Source organism: Parus major, unplaced genomic scaffold, assembly GCF_001522545.3.
Source record: "Parus major isolate Abel unplaced genomic scaffold, Parus_major1.1 Scaffold283, whole genome shotgun sequence".
NCBI lineage: Eukaryota > Metazoa > Chordata > Aves > Passeriformes > Paridae > Parus > Parus major.
The window spans coordinates 84,504-90,496 of record NW_015379269.1 but is presented as its reverse complement, the minus strand read 5'-3'; the positions used below and the strand labels follow the sequence as shown (position 1 = coordinate 90,496).

At 42.4% G+C, this 5,993-nt stretch overlaps 1 protein-coding gene across 1 annotated transcript in view; it reads right to left on the bottom strand.

Annotated features, from left to right (window-relative positions):
* The window catches only part of GALNT18 (polypeptide N-acetylgalactosaminyltransferase 18), a 115,581-nt gene that overhangs the window by 57,967 nt on the left and 51,621 nt on the right, over nucleotides 1–5,993 (bottom strand). The gene's annotated exons all lie outside the window — the stretch shown is intronic.

The following is a 5,993-nucleotide window of genomic DNA, read 5'->3' as shown; positions in this document are numbered from 1 at the left end:
CACACTCACACTCACTCACACTCACACTCACTCTCCCAGCAGGGATCCCACTGCTCTCCCAGAGCCGTCTGGCACTCACACTTCCTCACAAATACCCAAACCAACCTGGCCACAAGGCTTTTCAAGCAGATTCCTTTCACATCTGGAAAATCTCTTTCACTACGTTATTTAGTAAATCCTCCCCAATTTCATTTACATTTGAATTTGCATATTTAATCAAAACAATCACAACTCCGACGCCGATCCCTCTCTCGAATATTTAATTTATCCTTCATTATAAAATGATATAGCACTTCTTCATTAGAAGCTTCTTTTTATCTCTTTAATCACTGAGTGTTCTTTTTATGTTATAGACCCTTAATCCAATAAAAAATAAAGCCTACAAGTCATTGAGCAGTTTATTAGTGTGTACTGCACTCATTAAATTTACACAGATCGTGCAGTTGCTCCAAAGCTGATGTGACCTTGTTTGATACCATCACTTCATTTGGACTGCAAACAAAAACCTTTTAATAATTAAGTGGTTTCTCAAAAAGCTGAAGTAATTTCTGGCTTCTGTGAAGGTTGCAAATTACAAAATTAGAAGTACTCATTAAAGATGGCCTGAAGTTAAAAAAACATAGTCAGTGTAAATTAATTACGACTGTGGATACACACTAATTAGTTACCAGTATCTTTGAAATATATTTTTGGGAACAATTTCTTGTATAAATCTCTTGTGAATCTTGTCAGCCTTTGTCATTACCATTAACTGTTTACTGATAACCAGTAATGAGCTTGATGTTTTACAGACAAGTACGAATAAGCTATTTTAATTCAACACCGTAACAATTTTGAATCTGCATTTTTATTTTGGTATCTTGACAGGTGACTGCAGAAAGAACAGAGCTGTCAGACACAAAGGTGACTGAAATCAATGTTCATATTTCCAGTTGCTATCAGTGGGTTTTCAATCACACCCTGGAAGTTTTTGGATTGTCATGAACGTTTGTTGGGTCTCTGCAGAGCTAGGAACGATACCCACTGGATGAAATATGGTGATATTTATTTAGGTCATATCACCACTGAATTCAGATAACCTTCACTAAATATTCCTGATTGTCACACAATCCTGTCAGACTTTCAGGTAAACTTATTTATTTGTATGTGAGAACAGCCTTTTTTCATAACCAAGCTGATATTTTAATGTGAAACTGTAAGTAACCTACAAAAACACACCCCCACAATCTAAAAGGCTTTTTAAAAGGAAAATAAAAGATTTTAACATAACTAGAGCTGCTCTTCACTTTTAAAATGTAAATTATCCCTTAAATCTAACTTTTGAAGTCATCATTAATTGCCTCACAGGCCTCATTTTACATTAATTGTGCCTTCATAAAACACTCTCATCGAAAACCTAATACATGTAAAGATTCTTCCCAAATTAAATTGTCATTACTTCTCTTCCTCTTTTAGCTAATTGCTTCATTATGTACTTTTTAAATTGTTTTGTTCTGCAGGGATTAATTTTGTATGTATCTTCAGGAGCTGTGAAAGTTTTACAGTGCACTGTTAAAGTCCACATGGTGTGCTGGTGCTTTGGAGAGCAGGAGCTGTTCTGCACCTGGCTCACGTGGGGATAACTCACCACAGGTCACTGGAGGCTCTGTCACTTCTCCTCCAAACGAGCCCTCCTTGTCCCCAGGCACAGTGAATAAATAACCCACACACCAACCACTGCTTTGCCAAGCTTAACTGATGAACAGGAACTAACAGAAATCCCTTTTTGTCTTTAAAAGCACAGAGGCAGGAGTCTGAAGAGCAGGATCACCACTGGTTTAGTATCCATGGAGCGATGTGCTGGCCATTGTTTATGGGTTTATCTTTCTCTCCCCTACCCCAGCTACACTTGGCTTGCTCAGCCTTGCTCATCTCAGAGGATACAGCGTGCTCAGTGGGGAGGGATCCCCAGGGATCACCAGATCCCAGCTCCTGGCCCTGCCCAGGACAGCACAGATCACACCCTGTGCCTGAGAGCACTGTCCAAACCTCTCCTGAGCTCTGTCAGTGCAGTGACCACTGCCCTGGGGAGCTGTCCCAGTGCCCAGCCACCCTCTGGTGAGGAACCTCCTCCTGATACCCAACCTACACCTCCCTGACTCAGCCTCAGGCCATCCCTTGGGTCCTGTCACTGTCACACAGAGCAGAGATCAGTGCCTGCCCCTCCTCTTCCCCTCACGAGATGCTGGACCTGCAGTGGGGTCTCCCCTCAGTCTCCTCCAGGCTGAGCAGAGCAAGTTCCCACAGCCCCTCCTCACACAGCTTCCCCTCCACACCCTTCATCATCTTCACTGCCCTTCTTTGGATGCTCTCAAACAGTTTAATGTCTCTTTTATATTGTAACATCCCAACCTGCCCCAGCACTGGATAAGCCACTGCTGATTACACAGGGTGCCAGACAAGTGCTTATCCCATACCTGCACTGCTAAGGAATTGCTTTTGTCTTGGTGAAAGTGTGGACCATGAAAAGCATTGGCTACATCTTGTAAGAAGTAACATTTGGTCAATTTTTACTATTTTTTTTCTTTCAGGTTTCAATTTAGAAATAGTCTCCTCTTAATTCACAAAATGGATAAAAGCAAAATAAACTTCTCTCTATTTAAAGCTTTAATGCAAAGTTAAAGAGAAATCATTATCTGAAAAAGCAGTATGAAAAGTTTTCTCAGAGTAACAACTAAGGATATTTCTATTTTCAGACTTCTCAGTCCTTTGCCTTTGCACATCACCAACCTTGTACTGGTGAGCAGCACTCGTGATCACGCACTGAGGATGTTTTCTGTACAGCAAATCATTCCAGTGGCACAGGATATTGGCCTTCTTACTGAAAACAAGCTGAAGACATGGCTTCAGGACTACAACAAGTGATGATACTGCAAGTGCAAGAATGGGGGATGCCTGGACTCATTTTCCCGAGGTGCACTTAGGGAAGATCTGCATTGCTCAGGGAGACCAGGGGGGCCAGCAGCAGGGACAGAGGGGCACAGCAGGCACAGGTGACACATCCCATGAAAACAGCTCCACAAAACAGCAGCTTGGTGAAAATCCCCTCACCTCCTCTGCTCACCCCCAGACATTTCTGTCTTGGCACACCAGCCTGTCCCTCTGCCCAACAAAGCAGTTTGTGAGGCAGCACGGTAAATGACAAAGTGATTGACGTGAAACTTAACCCTGCATTAAACACAGGACAGGAGTTTCCTGGAGCAGAGCTGTTCAGCAGCAGCAGCAGGTGAGGGGCAGGGCCAAAGCACTGCTGAGCTGCTGCAAGAACAAGAGCATGGCAAGGAGAAGGAGAAAACACAGCCAGTGCAGCCCTGTGCTGTGAAACCACACTGGAGCTGGAACACTGCTGCTGGGGTTTGACATCATCCTCATCCTCATCCTCATCCTCAACCCAAACCACAGCACTGCAGCAGCTACAAGGAACAAAATCATCTCCAGCCCAGCCATGGCCAGCACCACTGTGCAAAGATATTCCTTGATAAGAACAGACATCTATTTACAGGCAATAAAGTCACAGCCTCATGTAATTTGTGGCCTCTGTTAGGAACACTGACAGGTAAAACTCCTGGAAACTTCTAGGAAGAAGGGCAAAATGTTTCCAGATAAATATGGGGATTTGGGGGCAAGTGTAAATACCTTCACTTGCTTGTGACTAACAAAAAGAGCACTGTATCCCAGGGGCAGTATTATAAGAAAGATCTCAGGTGAGAAACAATCAGGATACACAGACATGGTGGACTGGAAATGGCTGGAACATGTGAGCAGCCACCAGTTTCTGTGACCAACTGGACAGACTCAACTAACAGGCAATGACCCCAGAAGACATGGGGGGGAGGGTAAAGAAAAAACAAGACATGTAAGACCCAAAAACACATTAAAAACCCCAAACAGCAAAACAAGACCCATCCCAAAACAAACAAATACAATGGGAACAACTTCTGGAATTTAAAAAAACAACAGATCAGAGAGAGGCTTGCCAGATTTCACATGTGCCTGCTCTGCCATGCAGGGACCCTAATGTACAGAAAATACCCCAAAGAACACTGGGACTGTCCTCTGCTCAAACAGCTCATCTCTCCATCTCCATTAACTGCACTCTAGCTCTCCACCAACACAAAGAACATCAACTTCACAACAGGTCTGCACAGAAGCCACCAGGCTGGCAAGAAATGAAGCAATTCATTTCACTACAGCAACATGCTGTACAAAAGTAGCACACCGTTCTCAGTCTAACCATAAATGCAATTTTCCTCCTGTGTTAGCTGATGTAAAGTCCTGATATGCCCCTTAGTGGGAACAAAACCCAACCCTTTTCCCTTAAGGAGCTTTTACCTTCCAGTAAAATTTCCTCTTACCCACTTAACATGACCATTACATCCTCGTGTACACAAATTCCTCTGCAAGCACAAAGTCCTTGTGACAGACGTTCCCTTGATTCTAATGATGACCTAGCCTGGGACCTGAGGCAAATCACTGAATATTTGTTAAGGTATCCCTAAAAGTGACACAAATAACTTTGTGTAACAGGTATTAGGGAGCTTTATCAAGCTTTATCAAGGCTGCTTTAAAAGGAAACAGGATTGCTTTTGGTAGAAAATCCCATTTCAGTAGGAAGAGGCCTTTAAGAAGCCTATTGTAAACTAGACTTGAAGCATCCAAAGCAGAACCTGACTGCATCCAGCTGACTGCAGAGGATCTGCAGGTCTTCCATGGCCACAGGAGCTGCTTGTGCAGGCACAGCCCAGGAGCTGAGCCCAAATGACACTGAGAAACACCAGCCTTACACTCACAACCTTTCTCTGCCAACACAGTTCCTGCTTGGTCACACGGATGAGAATGGGATTCCAATTTGCCCCCCAAATGCAATCTGGTCATTTAAAAGCACTCTTATGTCCATTCAATTGGCAATGATTGAACATAAACCAAAAAGAAGCACCTCTCTTCCTAACCTGAATTTACAAATACGACGCTGCTTCACAGGAAATGAATCTTCCACAAATGACAAATCACAGTTAAAGTGATGGAACTGCTCAGAGAGGATTCTATCGAGTCCTGCATCAATCTGCCTGCCTTCTTTTTCTTATGGGGCAAATAAACAGCATTGCAAGAAAGTGTTTGCTCGAGGAGTAAATAAAGTGTTTCTTCCAAGAACGAAATGCATTTGTGTTTTGAACTCATCTGTCAACACTTAGCTCAAGGCAAAGGATCTCTATTAATATTTATTCAATAATATATGTTTAGTATTTTACAAATGCTGTTACAAAGCCACAGACAAGGGTAAAAATCTTAGAAGTTAAAACAGTATTCCAAATCAGAGACAAACAGAGCAGAGCAGTGAAAATAAATTCTTCAGAATTAAGAGAATAACCCTCCAAAGCCCTGCTTCCTGTGGCCTGTTACAGCCTACCAACAATGGATACTTCAGATACAGTTTCCAACAGCTGGGGATTTTCTTGTGCTCATATAACACTAATAACTAGGTATTTGTGCAGATGATGAGGTGACAAATTTCGTCACCCATTTTGTCAGGGTCTGATTCCTCACAGTAATTTTACATCCTCTGGAACAGAATCAGCAATATAAGGACACAGGAGCATGTTCTGCTTCTGTGTTTAAGATAAAACAGGTAGCTCAAATGACCCTAACACCTGCTGCTATTTCTGCAGTCAAAAATAAACTCCCCAGTTCCTCCAGGTGTTTGTTCTTACAGGTTTATACATAAAACTTCCCTAGCAGGCTATTTTGGACAGACAGGGTCTGCCTGACCATATCCTGGATGATAATGCTTGTCACACAGCAGAACACTAGAAAAATCCAGATACTTCTTAAAAAAAATAGAAAAGAGATGAGGTACAGTGAGCAGTACACAGTCACAGACTGGAGAGCAGCATTTTTAAATGGAAACATTATTTATTGCACTAATATTGTAGTTCTAATGTAGTTTTTGTAGAACA